The sequence below is a fragment of the Erpetoichthys calabaricus genome, chromosome 16, assembly GCF_900747795.2.
Source record: "Erpetoichthys calabaricus chromosome 16, fErpCal1.3, whole genome shotgun sequence".
NCBI lineage: Eukaryota > Metazoa > Chordata > Cladistia > Polypteriformes > Polypteridae > Erpetoichthys > Erpetoichthys calabaricus.
The window spans coordinates 67,735,307-67,755,213 of NC_041409.2; positions in this window are offsets into that span (position 1 = coordinate 67,735,307).

Here is a 19,907-nt window from a genome sequence, read left to right on the forward strand (position 1 = left end):
TTTGGAGCCACACAATGTTACTTGTTGTGATGGATTACCTGGTTAGCAAAAAGTTGAAAGGGTGGGCACAGTCAAGGCCTGAAGAAGCTATGAGAAACATTAAACCAAACTGCAAGCATGCAAACTGGCCATTTATATCTGCTCTATTATGGAGAAAAGGTGCATGGCTTGGGAAAGGTAGGGCCCTCTATATGTACTGAGTGCTCTGGAAAGGTAGCAGCATTTAAAAAAAAAGATGTGCAACTTGGGGAGAAACTTGTCTGTTGTCATTACGTTAGAGGATAGGCAGTCCAACAAATGCTACCTATTCCTGTCTTTCAGGCTAAGGGAGAAAGGGCACAAAGATTTGGCAGAACGTCAAAATCCTGGCTGACAGAGTGTAGGTCTTGAGAAGCAGAACCATAGTACTCTTTTAAAGTTGTCATAACCCTCCAACACATAGAAGCAGTTAGACAGTGTTTCTCATTTAAGAGAGGCATCTCAGAAAGTGCTAGAAAAATCGGGCTCTTTAAGAGCTCACAAAAGACCAGAAAGGCAGGAACACCAGAGAGCTTTTTTACCTGGTGACTGGAAGCATGCTCAAGAAGGATTCTAATGTTATCACAGAACTCATTGAACTTTGAGTCGAAAGATGTGTTCAGGCAAAAGTTCAATGGTGGGAAGAAGAGAGGCCAGCTTTGTATGAATGATAAAATGGGAGAGCGATAGGAGGTGAGGAAATGATGTGTTTTTGTACTGTCTGAGAGGCGAGCAATTGGATGACTATGTGGGGGTTCAACGCCTATTTATGGAAGTTCACAGTGGCAGTGACATTTTGTTAGGCTTTTGTCTATTTTATGTTCTTCCTTTGTTTATTACTATCTAGTATGGCTTGTATTTCAATAAACAACCTTTTAGAACATAGAAATTGTACAAACGAGACCATTCAATCCAGACCATTAAGCCAATTTGCTTATCTAATAGCTAAGCTGTCCCAATATCTCATCCAGATTCATCTTAAAGGTTGTAAAATTTTGTACTTTTGGCCTCCTTGGCATTATTCTTATTGTGCAAGGGTACCCTCTCCAGGTACAATGAAAAAAGGAAAAATGTGTTTTCCATGTGTAAACAAATGTAAGTACAGATGATACAAATATAATATATAAATATATAATATCCAATCTGTATACAAGAGCCAATACCTGGTGAAAAGTTACAATGCAAGTTCCCTATTTTTGACAAGATAATAATAATAATAATAATTAATAATAATAATTCTTTGCATTTATATAGCGCTTTTCTCACTACTCAAAGCGCTCAGCAATTGCAGGTTAAGGGCCTTGCTGAAGGGCCCAACAGAGCAGAGTCCCTTTTGGCATTTACGGGATTCGAACCGGCAACCTTCCGATTGCCAGTGCAGATCCCTAACCTCAGAGCCACCACTCCATCATTCAATTCAATTGAAATATAGCACCTCAAACATTCACACTCCAAAGCAATTGTTGACCAAACCTGACAGAACACTTTGGTCTATAGAAGGATTTGTGCCAACACGATTAGGGCACACAAATTCTACCCAGAATGCATAATTCCCCCAATCAAACTAGCACAGAAGATTCTGTATGCACTAGCACAACATAAAAATAGTCACCATTTATTTTCAACAGTTGGTAAAACAATCTCTTATTTATAGTAATGCTGACTGGTAACTCAAGTAAACCTTGTGTAAAAGCAACGTCATGAAACTATATCAAAGTATTAATTAGTATATACTAATCAGAAAAAAGTACTTTTCCACATAATTTACAAATATAGTATATAAAAGACAGCTTCTTTAATTTTCTAGTTAAGCCAGTAACATAACACCTGTTGCAATTTCACAACTATCAGTTCTGTTCATTGCCATTATACATTACAGTACAAATCAAAGTATTTATTGCTTGTCCTGCTGGTGCAGAAACATCAAAAATACACCCACAACACAGTGCATGGCTCAGTAGGCAAACATAACTACAAGCAATGCAGATAATAACAATAAATATTAATAAATATACACTGCTCAAAAAATTAAGCCAACACTTTAATCACACATCGGATCTTGAATGAAATATTCAAGAGGAAAATCTTTACTGTGTAATACTGTATAATTCCTTGAGAACAAAATGATGTAACGTTGGTCAATGAAAACCAAAACCACCAACCCATTGAGGACTGATTCAACATCATACCGAAAAAACTAACTCTAAAATTGAAATCACAGGCTGATACAACTTGCATGAATTTCATCAAGACAATTCATAATGTGACTCAGTAGTGTGTATGGCCCCCACTTGCCTGGATGCACTCCCGACAGTGTCTGAGCATGCTCCTGATGAGATGGTGGATGTTGTCCTGAGGGATCACCTTCCCGACTTGGATCAAGGCATCAGTGAGCTCCTGGACAGTCTGTAGCTCTACTTGGTGACGTCAGATGCACTGATACGTAACGTCCCAGAGGTTTTCAATTGGATTCACGTCTGGCGAACATGTGGGCCAGTCAATGGCAACAATACCTTCGTCTTCCAGGAACATCCTATACACTCTGGCCACATGAGTCCGAGCATTGTTCTGCACCAGGAGGAAGTCAGGGCCCACTGCACCAGAATAAGATATGACAATGGCTTTGAGGATTTCATCCCAGTACCTAACCGCACTCATGGTACTGTTGCCTAGCATGTGGAGGTTTGTGTGACCCTCCAAGGTATGTCTCCCCAGGCTACCACTAACCCACCTCCAAACTGGTCATGCTAGATGATGTTGCAGGCTACATAACGTTCACCACAGCATCTCCAGACTCTTTCAACATCTGTCACATGTGCTCAGTGTGAATCTTCTCTCATCTGTGAAGAGAACAGGGCATAAATGGTAGATTTGACAATTGTGCTATTCTCACTCCAGCCACCATAAAAAACCTCACACTGTGTATCAGCTCTTAACCTCATCCTCCTTCCCCTGACGAATGCCAATCAAGCTGTACAGTGATAGGCTTTGAGAACATGTGAAGAAGTGTTTTCATAGGGCATAGGTCCCACAAGAGGACGTCAGGCTATCATGCCACCCTCATGGAGTCTGTTTCTGATGCACACCAGTAGCCAGCTGGAGGTCATTTGGGAGTGCTCTAGCAATGCTCCTCCTGTTCCTCCTCGCAGAAAGGAGAAGATATCGGTCCTGCTGCTGGGTTGATGCCCTTCTACAGATCTGTCTAGCTCTCCTCTTGTAATGTCCCATCTCCTGGTATCTCCTCCATGTTCTTGAGACTGTGCTGAGAGGCACAGCAAATCTTCATGGAGGAGCTGGACTACCTGAGCTAACAGATTCAGCAGCAGGTCCTGCCTCAAGCTACCAAGGACTCTAGCAAAACACAAAACTAGAGAAGAATCAATGAGAAAGGATAAAGAAAGAGCAATTGTGGCCACCACCTGCAAAACTGTTCCCATTGTGGGGGTTTGTCTTAATGTTGCCTCTCCAGTGCACCTGTTGTCACTTTCATTTACACCAAAGCAGGTGAAGTTGATTCACAATCACTTATGTTTCTTGACTGGACAGATTGAAATCCCTGAAGCTTCAGAGACTTGGTGTTAGACTGTGATAATTAAGTGTTCCCTTGTTTTTATAAGCAGTGTACATTATCAAATTATAAAATACGAGTATTAGATATATCCATATAACATGAACCAGACATAACAAGTAACACCCTGCCAACCAAGAAGATGTGCTACAGAATGGTCAAAGAAATTGATCCAGGACTACAGACTGATTGGGCAGGTACATAATGGATTCTTAATAACAGACCATGAAGATGTTAGCTAACAGTTTAATTGCCCAGGGTAAAAACCCTTTGCAAACCTGCTGGTATGAAACTGAATGGTTAGATCTGCATGTGCTTCATGGCAGTGAGCAAACACTTTGTTGCTGAGTTGTATGGGTTCCCTCACAATGTAAAGGGGTTTCTTCTGGCATTGCTTGCCATAAATGTCCTTTATGGATGGGTGCAAGGCCAGGGTGATGAGTTAGGCCATTTTAGTCACTTAAAGTGGCACCTTGCAGACTGGCACAGTGCACTTACCACACCAGACTATGACGTAACTAATTACATAAAAGACTTATATTGCATGTTTGTTGTCCACTTTCCACCTAACAAGTTATTTTGAACCTTTGACTATGCTTTTCTTCTATAATAAATACACATTTATCATAGTTTAGTAAGAACTATAATCTACTTTGCCAGTTCTTATGTATCAGTCTCCCAAAAATCAAGTACAGCAGAAATGCTTGTTGATATGCTTTAAGAATTTTCTGAAATATAAAATTCATATGTACACACTGCTGTTCTAATCCTAACCCTAAAGTATATATCGCATGCATTAGTTATACTGTCCTAGGGCTCCAGGATTACTGTTATGCAAACCCACCATAACTTGCCTTAGCGTACCCATCTCCTTACCCAAGTTTGAAGGATTCTACCTAATAATGCTCCTATGCAAAACTCTACAAGCACACTCCAGAGTGCAGCCATTAATAAAGGATATAAAGTAAGTAGGAGAAAGTAGGAGCATTCAGGACTTTGTATGTTAGAAGGAGCTTACTAGACAATCAAAAGCAAAACTTGGTAGCCCTTACACTAAAGGGTCAATAGTAGACCAACTATGCTAACTCTATGTTATTATAATTATTCCCTTTGGACCATTTGGAGTGCAATCAGCAAATTAAGCCCTATGAAAACACTTAATTTGGCTGTAAAGTTTAGTATTCCATAAATTGTGTGAAATTATTTCATTTCTCTCATAGTTTGCAGTGGGATGAAAGCATTACCTCATCTATCCATCCATCTGCTGACCTGTTTTTATCCAATACAGATTTTCAGGAGAAATGCAGCCTCTCCACATGACACCAGGTACAAGGTAGGAAAAAAATAGATGAGACACCATTCCTACATGATTTTTAAAATAGCTCAGCAAAAAATTGTTATCTCAAAAATGTTATTATTTCCCTGTAAGTGTTGTTCCAGTTTCATAGGGCCATCACTGAATGCATCCTCCTGCTCTCAGTTATTGCTATTGAGGGAAATTTTACTATTCACTCAAAAGAAGAACCACTCGTCATGTCCATAGTTTCTTCCCTCCAATAGATAATCTTGTCAATTAAAATGTTTGGTATGTTTGTGGTTCCACCACATTCCTAAATCCACATCCCACATGTTTTTATAGTGAAATGATAGGAGTGTGTTGCTTACGTGCAATTATACAGTCTGTAATATTGGTTTACATATTTAATTATGTAGTGTATTACACTTTTAGTGTTGTTTCATGCCAGTTATTTTGATAGTGGATACTGTATATTTTTGCTCTCTACATTTTTTTGTTATTATTATAATTATTGCTGTAACATCGACATAAATTCCAATCAAATATGTTACGTAACAATAATGCTTTCTGTCATTATCAAAACTTCTGTAGAGCTCGAGAAAAGCTTTTATGTTCAAAGAAAACTTTGATTATTATTACAGTACAACTAACAAAATTATAAGCCTCCCAAAACTAAAGAAAAAATAAAATTGAACGATTTTCAAACTTGCTTAATTTATGGGTTGCACTATGTTCATTTAATCTGTTACAGAAACACTGTAAAATATTCCAGTCAACAATTTTTTGACAGTTCTACATTAATAAAGTATGTAGATATGAATATACAGCATATGATTCAACCAAATATACTGTAAAACTCACTGTTTTTCTTTCTCCAAGTTAGTTTGGGTGTATTCATTAAGCTCTCCCGCAATGAAATAATGTTCTGTATGTGGTCACTTTCTGTTTTGCAGCTATTGCTGATGGCACAGACTCTGATATGTCCCACTTCATCCTAGAAAGTCTATAAAATTAACAAAAAAAAAAAAGAATCCGTGAACAGCAATGTCAACAACCTACTAATACTATCAAGAATTATACATGTACACTTTGGAATCACATTTGCCATCAAATAGAAGAAAGGTAAAAAATTACAGCATCACTTGAGCTAAGATGTCATGTAATTGTGTAATTGATTCTGACTTTTCTGATTGGAAGTAAGTCATCCAATAGCATTCAAACTGAGGGTAGACTGCAAAGCTTGTGGTATAATGAATCGAGTGCAGTGTTAAGAATTCATACGCCAGCATCTACTGTCATACTGCAAAAATTATAAATACCTAAATAAATACTCAAATAACACAAAGGCCTCAACCTCAAAGTGATGGCAGACATTTTAGCCATTTTAAGAGAACCACATTTCAAAGACAGTGAAAAAACAAAAAATGCATAAATACAAAAGTTCTCAGCACTGTGGTGCAGTGGTTAACAGTGCTACATCTAAGATCTGTTGTCTTGGTTTTGAATCCCACGCCCATTCACTGTATGCATAGATTTTCCTAAAACATCCATCATGTATACAGATTAGCTGAATTGATGATCTCATATTGTCCCATGTAAATGCGAGTAAGGTTGTGTGTGTGTGTAGGTGGGCTCTGTGATGATCTGGCTCCCAGTGTAGCCAGCACAGGCTTCAGGCATTACAACCTTAACCCTAAACTGAATTGGGCAGTATGTTACACAGTAGTAGTTTTGTGGTCTTTCTCCTTAATTACCTTTATATATGGCTCCATTGTCACAAAAAATATATCTAATGCTTCATTTTTGTTTTATGATAAATACTAAAGCCAACAGTTTATATTTTAGCATTTCAGCCAATAACTATGTATTTTTAACACACTCAGGTTGGTTTTAAGATGTATTGCCCTCTAGTGGACATTTGTCAAGGTCCGGACAACCACCTGACCTTACTGACCTGGAAAAGGTTGTGAGGGACAGAGATTTAAAGAAAGCGTGGAGAATTTATTGATGTTGCAAAGAAAATAAAAGAAGTGTCAGTTAAGAAATGTGTTGATTGAAAGAAATTGAGTTATCTAAGGCTACACCAAAGTTCTTAAATGATGCTGCAGATAAAGTTTTTAATTGTATACTTACTGAAATGGTTTTGCATCCTCTGGTAAAATTTATAATGCATGTAATATCATGCAGGGCAGGCAGTCATGCCAATCTATCCATTTTACAATTTGCATTTTTGTAGTGCAGGTGTGCAGGGAGATGAACTGAGTGTATTCACTCATACTGGACCAATTTATAGTTACCAGTTAAACTAAAAGCATGTCCTTGTGTTATAAAGGGAGATGTGTCTGTGGAAATACCCATATAGTTACAAAGGCAACCAAAATATCAAACTATGACACAAAAATAAGTAGCTTTAATTATATCACAAAAATGTGAATTAATTATTATTAATAATAATAATAATAAACCTTAAATTATTCAAAACCTGTGTTTAAAATGTATTTGTCAAAAATAGTAAAAAAAATTGCAAAAATTTTTGGTAGGTTGTATAGGTGTAAGTTGTAAAGACTATGTATAGTGTATGACAGTAAAGCTGTTCTTCACTTTAGATAGATAGATAGATAGATAGATACTTTATTAATCCCAAGGATCTTATTGCAGATGTTGAAGGACGCCAGTCTTCTAAGGAAGTATAGTCGGCTCTGTCCTCTCTTGCACAGAGCATCAGTATTGGCAGTCCAGTCCAATTTATCATCCAGCTGCACTCCCAGATATTTATAGGTCTGCACCCTCTGCACACAGTCACCTGTGATGATCACGGGGTCCATGAGGACCTTGGTCCTCCTAAAATCCACCACCAGCTCCTTGGTTTTGCTGGTGTTCAGTTGTAGGTGGTTTGAGTCGCACCATTTAACAAAAATAATTCTTTAAAATTGTCTGTTATAGACCTACACTAACTTAAACATGTGAGTTTGATTTGGGGGATGCTAGGGGCCAGTCCCAACCCTAGTGACACCCTTTAGATATAATTGAATATCATGCACCAAGCACCCACTGCGATAGCCATGTCTTTTCGTCTATCCACATGAAACAACTCAGCCACCCCATGGACCAATTTTGTTGAAATGTGGCACACTTGTTCTTCAAGAAAATGTGTCAAGACATTTCAATTTTCATTGAGATACAATGTATTTGACCTTATTCTTCATTTACCCCAGTCCCCTCCTGTCTGTGTCTGCATCTTTGAAACACTTATGCACAGCGGTCATTTGGTGGTAAGGCAAGAAATATATAAACTGGGTGAGCTCAGTTGGTGCTCTACTCAAACACTGTGTTTCATACCTCTGCAAAGGCCCACGTAGAGCTCACCTTGTTTAGCAGTTTGTGCAGTGTTTTTCTAGAGTGTAGTGTTTGGCTTCATTTTTGGATTTTTTAAGTACTGTCCTTGGGGAACCTCATGGCATCAGGTTTTTACTCCAACCAGTTTCACAATCGGTGAGTCATTCTTACTTTAACTGATCTCAGTGTTTAGTTATCTGTTCTTCAAATATTTCTAAAAAATTCAAAAACATTTGTATTCTTTGCATCAGCTTTGAATGTCTTTTGTTTCTTTTGCCATTTTGTTTTTAATTTCCCCTTTTCTGTAGTGTTTTCTCCTTTAATTTTATTCAAATGTGGATGAATAGCAATGAGGAGGGCAGATACAGGTGCATACAGCATTGAATGCTAAAGAGGAGCAATAACTTCACTGCCATGTTCACTTGTCTGCTCATTAAGAAATGATTCTTATAGCTAAGCAGATAACTGCATATGACACTAAAGTGCATTTATTTCTACAGCACATTTTCATACAAGGTATGCAGCTCAAAGTGTTTTACAAGATGTCAAAGAAACAGTTTCAAGAAAAAAAGTAGAAGTAAATAATATGAATGAATAAATGAGATACTAAAAATCTCTCTCTATATAAAATCCAATGTCTGTCTGTCTGTCCGCTTTTCACTAGAGAACAACTTAACGGATTTAGATTGGGTTTTTTTGTATAATTTGCTTGAAAATTCTGGTGGATTTTGCGACTTCTGCCATCTAAGTATCATAGTTCGCTTGCAGGAATGATTTATTTGCGCTAATCCAAGACAGAGGCTGCGGGCCAAGGGGAGGGGGAAGCATGATGACAGGAGTTGGGAGCTGGGCAGGGCCCTCCTCCCTCACACGCCAGCCTCCATTCGAACTGGTCTACCTCTGGCCACGTTATGGAGTGTACCTTGCCTCCACTTAGGTAGCAATACCTGTTTGTTTATTGATTTTTAAAGTTTGTCCTGTATCAGTACTATGCGGGTGGAGCCACAGGGGGTAGCTAGTAGTAAATAAGAATAAATTGGTCTCAATGTAAATTAGGCAAATATACAAGTAATAGATAGAGTCCTTAATTTGTTAATTTGTTTTTAGGTTTTAAGAATAAATTGGTCTGAATGTAAATAAGGCAAATATACAAGTACTGTAATAGATAGAGTCCTTAATTTGTTAATTTGTTTTTAGGTCTCTCGTGATTTTAATGATTAATCTGATGTCAGACGGCCAAAGAGGACAGAAATAAGAAAAAAGAAAAAAAAATCCAGCTGGCTAAGAATAAAAAAAAAAATCTGCAGGGGTTCCAAAGCCAAACAACCACCCGCCCCAACAAGGCACCCTACCTATATACATGTGGTATAGTAGCTCCTCTTATTTTTTAAGCTTTGTCCTAGAAGATCTGATGCAATCAGTAGCAGTCAGTGTTTTTAGCATTTGGTTTACAATATGGAAGTAAACTCTTTAGAAAACGTTGAATTAAAAAGAAAACAGCAAAGCTAAGCATTTACAGTTTGGGCAAAAATACAGTTATTTCAGAAGTTCCCTGAATATGAGAATAAAGGAAGATAAAAAGGACAGTTCACTTCACAATGAGATCAATTAAAAGTAAGAATAATACACTTGATTGTGAAATTATTTGAAATAAAAACTCGCAGCTACAGGCACTTGATTATGAAATTATTTGAAATAAAAACTCGCAGCTACAGGGGTTCTCAAGACTGAACAAAGGAACCACTAGTCTAGAGTTTTTTTTACTTTTTGGATTTGACCTCTTCCCTTTTCGTGAATTTGCCAGCTGGATTAGGATAATTTGTAAATCTTATATATTTTTTCACCATGCTTGTTTTTAAATCAGAATTAACAGATGAAAAACAAAATCACTTTTCTTTTTGTACAACATAAGCAGATGATGTTAAAGTTTAATTACATACAGTACTCTTATGTGCTTTATGCAGCTTGAGAAGCAGAGGCATTGCTACACTTCTCATTCCGCTCTTCGCACTGTGTAAACAGGTGGAAGGAAAATAGACTGTGAAAACTGTGCAAATTTTCCTACAAAAAATTTAAAGAACCAGTAACCTGCTGCACATCGAGATTGCACTTCAAGTCTGCGTTCGGTGGAGACTAAGCAATCAGACAAAAAGTCTAACAATGCCACCTCTTTTAAAGTTACAAACAGGTGGCAACATTGAGACCTTTTAAAGAATGAAAGTAAGCAAAAATAATACACTTGTAAATTTGTTGTATTGGCAACCCAACAGCTTGTTGGTTTTCCGTTCTACTGCGTATTTTTGCAGGTACTGTATACAGTTTGTATGTGTGTCCACAGTAGTATCGCGATCTCTACAGGTCCATCTGCTGGAGATTTGTTGAAAGGCAGTGTTTTCTAGTGCTGAATGTATTCCCTGAACCATTCAATAAAAAGTAAATTCTCAAATATGTACAAATAATGAAACTGAAAACAGACCAAGATCATGTTGAACACCTGAAGTACTTAGAAGACAATATCACTGTGTGCCTGAGCAGAGTAATGCAAATAAAAAACAAAGTAACAAAACATTTTAAACTGTTGTAGTGTTCAGAAATGGCAGGACAGGTAGTCAGACCTGTGTATTTTAATGAAGAGGCTATACTAGAACTTGACTTCATTCACAACATTTGTGCAGTCAAGTGGTTAAGGTGTTATACTGTAATGTACCTGGATGCTAGTTCAATGACTGCCACTGACTCCCTGTGTACATCTCGAAATTTGCCAGCATCCCATGTGTAGAAACAGTTGATGACTGAACTTATGATTTGTAAATTACTTTAGATAAAAGTGCGTTCTAAAAAATAAAACATTAACAACAAAAGGTCTAAGTAATGGTATACACAGATTTGTGATGTTGTTCCTCTATTTGAAAAAACAATATTTTACATGGTAATTATGAGCAGCGTTCCACCATTACCAGAAATGCATCTTCCTTTGCAAACTCATTTTGATAGGAAATTATTTGTAATTTTCAGCATTTTCAAAACAAAGAGCAGGTAATAATAACAAGGCAATGAGAATGATGCACACTTTGGCACTAAAGAGATGCATAAAATGCATGGGTGAAAATCTATCCTCAATAACCTAGAACATCCCATTTTACTTTACATGAAGTATTTTGCTCCAAGCCCATCCAAGCAGATTGAAACCTGAGCTCATCCTAGTCCTCCAGTGTAGGCTGCACGGTTGTGGCCCACTTTGTTAGAGCTGTTGTTTCCTCTCCTGGCAGACAGTACAAATCGCTTTTATTCAAATGGCATCTGGTTTATATTATCCAATAAAGCCTTCTTCCAATGTGTTTTCCCATATATCAGAAAATTTGAATTCAGGCAAAAAGCACCCCAGAACCGAAGTATTTTGTTACTCTTGAGGCTAAACACAAACCTACAAAATTCAGGAGTTGCACTTTTTATATTCTATTTGACTGAATGATTTTAAATGTTGCACTGCTTGAAGCAGAATGGCATCTGTTACATGATCATAAGCGAGAAGCATTGGTTTGGATGTTTTCCCAAGTATGTCTGTAATATAGCACCCCCACCCCATCTTTCAGCAAACATTTGAGTAATTACTGTCAGCCTAATCTGCCAAACTAAACAGCATTTATCTATGTGTTCACATCATTTTATTGGACTCCATGATGACAGATCTGTTGTGGCATTATGCCATGTTGATCAAGATTTTTTATGTTATCTGTTCTGTAACATACAGGAATGATGGCGAACAGAAAATGATACTGATTAATAAACAAATACATTTTGTTCATTACTTCAGTAGAACCTTTTGATCACCATTTTAATGTACAGACAGCCTTAAAGCACAAGAAATGCTTTAATTATGTACCGTGTTCAAAATATTTGTGCTATATGTATAGAAGCGTAATGGATGGAAAAGACCATGAGTTAAGAATCTGTCATAAGACAGCATGTGCTACTCTTTTAAACTGTGGCTACCAACAGGGCTTGAAACCACACAATATGTGGCCTGAAGCCAAAATCCCAGTTCACTCAAGTTAACTTGCTAGTGCTGCTCATGCAGGTTCTTCCACAAGGGTGTGGTTCCTAAACTAATGAAACCTCAAACATCTCAGTATGTTCAGAATTATATGTAAAAATGCTAGGCAGACCTGGTTACCTGTATTTATTCCTAGAAGATGAGATTTTAGTGATTATAAAAAAGGAGTTTTAGTTAATGCACTGATGCTGGCATGGAACATGAATAAAACGTGACACTTGTGAACATTAGCTTGAGGTTTAAGGGTAAATGGACCTGCAATTCTTTATCAAACAACTTCCAAAATGAATCTGGGGTGTGAAAAGTCATGTCATTAGGAATTGTTTGCTGAGAACAGAAAGACAATAGCTACAGATGACAATGCTCATTTAGAGGAGGGCAGTGGTGCCAACAGTTCAGGCAGGGGTCTACACAGCCATAACAAAATGGAACATGATAGATATGTCATCATGTGGGCTACATATGCGGTGCAGACCATTAAATTCTACACATTTTTGCTTGCAGTGGTGAAAGGTGCTGGTGTATCCTTAATAAGGAAGAGTCTGTTATACAGACATTGTTTGACTGCTCAGGGTTAGCGCTGCTTCTCTTTAGATCCAGTGCTCTGAGTTTACATCCCATGTCCAGTCATTGTCTTAATAATTGTGTGGGCTTCTTACCACATTCTGTTAGGCTAATTCTGAATTCTAAATTGCCCCGAGATGACTGAGTGGCAGTGCAATACTTCAGTTAGCTATGCAATAGATGCACCACTGCCCTGTCCAGGGTTTGTTTTTGACTTGCAACGAATGCTGCCAAGACAGACTTCAGTCTGCTTTAACTATGACATGGATTAAGCAGGTATGAAAATGTTTGGGGGCTCTTATCTGCTTATAAGACAATCCACCAAGTGTGTCAAAAAAAGTCAGCTGAATAATTTATGGGAGTCCCTGCCATGACATCTGAGATAGCATGAGAACTGTGTGTGTTAAGTAACATTCCTGTTGAAAGACCAACACTGCAGTCCTCAAGCAGAATTCCAAATGTTAGGAGATTCTATGCCACATCACATAGTCCTGGCTTTGGTGATACATGGTGGCCATACAGTCTATTAAGTGACATCAACTTGGTGCTTTCAGCCTTCGAGCATTCTGCACCAATCCTGCTAATCATTTTCAGAAATAACAATGAGGATGGATTGACCAGAGTAACTGAAACCATACTTTTTAATTATATACATATTACATAACTTGTATATAAAAAATACAGCTTTGATAAAATGGTCTATAACATCTTACCACTACAAAGTCTTTAGGGGCCTATCTGTATGAAACTGCAATAATTTTTATTTATCTGATGATTTACTTTCCACAACGATGTTTCATTATTAGTCCCACAGGAATGTTTCAGATTCTGGTTTGTACAAAAGCAGGCTTTGGCATACTAAAGAACTGAAGTGCTATGTGTAATGAATAGAAGGGCATAGACAGTAAACGATACATTTAAAACATTTGCAGTCATATGTTTGTGTGACAGAGCATATTCAGAAGTGTGTGCTTACTAATCCCAAAGTTTTGCACTGACTAGATCAAAATCTTCCACTTGTATATAAACCATGACGGCAGTGAAAAAATAACAACTTATTTTTAGCACTTACCATGCTATACTGTTATCAGCTCCTTCAGGTAACTCCAATGCAGATTTGTTTATTTTGTTTGCATCTGTTATTATACCAAGACTCTTGTAAACTCTTCCAAGCATTTCATTATTTCCATGTCATTTATTGTTATGCGTTATCATCTTGTATGCTACATAATTATGAATTTGGTTAAAGTCACAATTTATAATATTTTATCTGATGTGCCTGACTTGACACATTTTGGAGAAAGTGTATGTCTGTTATTGCTTATGTGCCTCTTACAATGTTACAATGCATTGCAGTTTTTTTACATATGTACTGCATATTTCTCAGTTAATATTAGGACACACTGAAGATTAACTGTAGAAGGTTTGAAGTGCAATGCCCCTGGCACCAAGCCACACTGACCTACTTTTTGCAATGAAAGTGACCACGTAGTCCTAATATTTTACTGTGCCTTGAGTGATTACGCCAGCTTTTACTGTGTAGGGTGGCCACCACGTTACCGGACTGTTAACACCCCTCACAACAACAAACAGGCTTCCCGGGATGTCTAAATCCCAGAATTGAAGAGGATTTTGTTACCTGTGGCTCTGTGCTTTCGGGAGAACGGATCATGACTGCAAGTTACTGATATTGTATAGAATCGTCACACCATCTCCCGTCTTAATTTACGGGATCAAACTACCGGTAAGTCATTCACTCATCCCGAAATATCCGGTAACTGCGGCCGCAGCGCTCATACAGCAGAATGGATTATCTCGCAGCGCGCCAGAAACCCCCGCCCGCCCTTGGGATACGACCGCCCTACTGGTGACGTATAATCCACGCCCACACACTTTAAATATGGGCAAAGGAAGTTACACGCGGGTACGTTTGCGGCACAGAACGCGGACGTGATATGACGCCACTTGACGCTCTGTGCGTGCTTGGAAACCAAACAAAGCAAAATGTAGGAAGACTTGTAATGGAGGCTGACGCAAGCACAAACAGGTTTACCTGTAGACGTGAAACTTTGCTGTTTCGAGAGACACTGTGGTGGATACTTTGCTCAAAACATTGAGTTGTTTATGTAACATAAATTTTTACTTTGGATGTAGCACGAATGAAAGTTATGCTTTGTTAAATTTGTATTGTTGTGTTATGTCTTAATTTTATTAAATATCTTAAGAGGTCTGTCTTCACAAACGCAATGTTAATTGTTCTTCTTCGGTACGGTAGTTTGTGTGCGTGGTTAGTTCCCAGTCCACGGTTAGAAACTCCTGTGTACATCCTGCTGCTTGAGTGGACTACAGCTCCGCGCGACCTAGAATCGGATTAAAAGTGGAATGATGGAGAAATGAAGTGCACGAGAAATACATGAAGGGCAATTTTTTTAATGAATGCTGGAAGTCTGTTATTTGCATAGAGCTACTTTATAACTGCGAGTGCCACAAAGCGCTCACAAGTAGAATATAGGTAACTAAAGTAAAACAAGCAACAAATGAACCATGATGCTTCTAACAAGGCACTTTACAAGGGTTGTGTGGTTTCTTGTGGAACTATTACTTCACCCAAAACTTTTAGTTCTGGGTTGAATTTTTTGTGGTTAGAACAGAAATCTCTAATTGTATTGCAGGCAGGATACAATTGAAAATCTGAACTTAGTCTCTGATATTGTATGCAGCCAGATTCCTTTTAAAATCACAAACCTGTTGATATTTTACAAAACGGTCATCATGTATTCATGGATATTTATGGAGCCTGTTTGGAATCTAAATAGATAAAAGTTCTTTCTGAAATTTGCACGTTGACGGCTTTTTTTTGGGAACTCGGAAGAAGCCCATTGGCACCTTTGTTTAAGAGTGCGATTAGTGATGCTGGACTAGACAAGCCTGCCAGTTTTCTTTGCGACATTTCTAATGAGCACAACACAAAACCACATAAGAAAATCACTGGCAATTTTTTGAATAATGTTTGTCCATTATAGATTGTCTTGGAGTGCTGATGTCTACCATGGTAGCATTTGGTAAATGGAAACAACCAGCTTTTGATGGATTGACAGCCTGTCACACAGCTCACCTAGTTATATCAAGCATTGAGCAGCCCCTGTTGATTTAATATGATATTTTGGAGGAGACTGCACTAAATAAACACACAAATGTGAAATTAGTCAGGATTCTTGAACATTAGTGCTGCAACACTAACTCTTTTGCTGCATTTAAATCCCTACCAATACACATTTTCAAGCTCTAATAAATGGGTGACCATGAAACATGGATTGAAGTAGGACAAGATGTAGGCAATAAGAATGTGGACTAAGCTCCCCCAAAAATCATGTCAAGTTCAACACCACACACACACACACACACTGTTGTGTATACTGTTTATTGGTTGGATATTTGGGACTTTATCGTACTATGCCCCACCTAGTAGTACAGACACTGCCCTTACCATTTTGCTTCAGAGCCAGAGCTGATTGAGAGTGAATTGTTTTATGCTACATATGACAGCAGGAATGTAGACTTAATCCAGGTTTTCAGTTCTGCAAACCATCCATCAACCAATCCAGCTGTTTTCAAAACAGCAAATAATATAACCATTTGAAACTGGCATATTTCTGGGGATACATTATATTTGGCAGATGTCTGATTAAATATCTACCATAGTTTATAGCTACATGAAGCATATGCAGAGTCTCTTGAGTGCACAAGCCAGGAATCCCACTAGGAAACAAAAGGTGAAAGGCAGGGCCTCCTTCTCCCTCTGGTGTCACACAGCTGTAGTAAGAAGTAACTGCAGATTATACGTTGACATTACTTGCACTTGAGTGTTGGGTTCAGTTTTCATTGTTGAGATTTCCTGCTTATCAAATAAACTTCTGGGCTTCCTTTTATTTTCCAAAGGCATGTCGTCAATGTGAACAGATTTTGTCTAGTGATGTAGTGCTTTTGCACCTGTTCTTGCTAAGTTAAAGTGTGCCTACCCTTCTCAAAAAAGGTATAGAAGATTTGCTACTTGGCTTACTTTTGCTGATTGAGGGAGGAATCCTTCCTTTGTTTAATATGTTTAAATACAAATTCCATAGCGTTTCTGAAGCTGTGAAGCCATTATATTTGATGGAAAATTCAGGTAATTTACAAGTAGATGTGGCTTACTTACAGTTAGAAAATATGGGATAGATGTAATCCCTTTATGGCATTATAAATGGTGGACAAAGTAAGACTGGACTTTATTACTACATATTTTCTTAGGGGGCGGCACGGTGGCGCAGTGGGTAGCACTGCTGCCTCGCAGTTGGGAGACCTGGGGACCTGGGTTCGCTTCCCGGGTCCTCCCTGCGTGGAGTTTGCATGTTCTCCCCGTGTCTGCGTGGGTTTCCTCCGGGTGCTCTGGTTTCCTCCCACAGTGCAAAGACATGCTGGTTAGTTGGATTGGCAATTCTAAATTGGCCCTAGTGCGTGCTTGGTGTGTGGGTGTGATTGTGTGTGTCCTGTGGTGGGTTGGCACCCTGCCCGGGATTGGTTCCTGCCTTGTGCCCTGTGTTGGCTGGGATTGGCTCCAGCAGACCCCCGTGACCCTGTGTTTGGATTCAGTGGGTTGGAAAATGGATGGATGGATATTTTCTTAGGAGACCACATTCTTTTAATGTGGGTAGTGGTATCCTTTAAATGATCTATAACTCTGTGATAGCCATCAGAACTACATTCTTAAATAAAGGTGCCAGAGGTGAACTTTTTTTGGTTCTCAAAAGATCCATCCACATGTAGGTTCCAGGAAGACGTTAGATCCATAACAGGCACCATCTTTATATCATAATAAAAAAATCCTTGGACACGATGTGACTTTTTCAGAGAGATACTTTAATGTCCCACAAGACAAGACTTTGTGCCAAGAGATTTAACCACACCGGGGCTGGAAATAAAAGGCAAAGAGTAGGTGACAAAGTAGAACATCGTAAAGAATTCAAAAACGTTGGCGCGATACACGTGCAGAGCAGGATAGAGATAATGAAAGTACTAAAATACTATAGTCTCGAAAAAAGGATAGTAAAGATCGCATTAGCGCAAACAAATGGAAATTATTACTCGGTGAAATAACAGCGAAAATAGATTGAATATATTGTTCGGATTTAAACCTTAAGTCGGAGACTTGTAGATTGTCTAATTCATGTTGCCATCAGGAGAAAGTAGTGTTTCTTGTCAATGAAGAGACGTTTCCGTGAGAATTAAAAGATTTGTTGTTTGGCAAAAGTGAAATCCACATACGCGAGTGGCAGAAACGCACAGTGGCTGGCTTGTAGCACAGGCCGGGGGGGTTGGAGAGCGAAGCGAGTAGCCCCCCTAGTACAAGAAATAATCATGAATAGATGGTAACAGAAATACCAGCACATCCTGATTTTAAAAGGATTCTTGCTGCAAAGAATAATACAGGCTAAGTCCAGGCTTCCAAAATCTGTTAGTGTCCTACTATGTTGCATACCATACAGTAAAGATTTCATTTTTCTTCTACATATCTGAAAGTTTTTCAAAGCAAAGAATGAAATGGTGCTCTGTCAAGCAATGGTTTTACAAGGAAGCACACAACCCAGTAAAGAACTATTAACTTTAAGCGAGAACAATCAAGAATTGTTAATTTGCATGATCCCCGTAAAGCCACCCATCCATCCATTTTCCAACCTGCTGAATCCGAACACAGGGTCACGGGGGTCTGATAGAGCCAATCCCAGCCAACACAGGGCACAAGGCAGGAACCAATCCAGGGCAGGGGGCCAACCCACCGCAGCCCCGTAAAGCTTTCGAAGTAATTTTAAAGAGTTTAGATTTTCATCAGTCCATAGTTAGACAATGTGTGTATAAATGGAGATGGTTTAGTACAGTGGCTACACTCCCTAAGAGAACTGGCACAGCCAAGATGACTTGAGAGGTACAATGCAGAATGCTCATTGATGTAAAAATGAACCACAGAGTAACAGCTAAAGGCTTGAAGGAGTCATTGAAACAGGTTAGCCCTTCTGTTTATGAGATACCCATACACAACACACAGAATGGGCATGGTGTCCATGGCAGGATGCCAGTGAGGAAGCCACTACTCTGCAAAAATGAAGACATTGCAGCACACCTGAGGTTTGCCAAAGACCACCCTGCCACTTCACAACACTATTGCGAAAATGTTTTGTTGACAGATGAAACTAAGGTTGAATTGTTTGGGAAGAATATGCAGCAGTGCATATGGGGTATGGTGTAAAACATCCTCTAATCTGTTAAGTACAATGGAGGGAGCAGTAGGATTTGGGGCTGTTGTGCCACCTGGGGGCCTGGACACCTTGCCACCATCAAGAGGAAAATGAATTCCCAAGTTTATCGAGGTATCCTACTGGATAATGTTAGGGTGGCTGTCCCCACCTGAAGATAGGTGATACAGTCAGACAATTACCCTAAATGTTAAAGTACCTTTACTACAGAATGGCTTCTACAAAAGAAAAACCGGCCCGTTAGTTGACTTCAACAGGGCTACTCACGCCAGATATCCTAAGAATATGCCTGAGCTGAATCAGTTCTGCAATGGAAAATGGTCCAGAATTCGTCCTAAATGTTGTGAAAGTCTTATTTGCAGCTGTTGAAAGCACTTGTTTGAGGTTATTGCTGCCAAAGTGGTTCAACCAGTTATTAATTCCAAGTGTTTGCTTGCTTTTCCACAGCACAGTGCGAATGTTTGATGGATGGGTTCAATAAAAAGCATGAAAGATTATAATTGTTTGTTATTAGCATAAGCATATTGTGCTTGTCTATACTTGTGACTTAGATGAAGATCAGATTGCATTTTATGACCAATTAATACAGAAATCCAAGTCATTCTAATGGGTCACATACCTTTTCGAATCATTGTATTAATTGAACGTCATGGCCACCTTGAGTAACTTATTCATAACATGAGAAAAATGATCTTCTTGAGATTCTTTCATTAAATAACAGATGAAAAAAAATATTCATATAGGTAATATAGAATTTGCTTTGTATAAGAAATTACTGAAAAT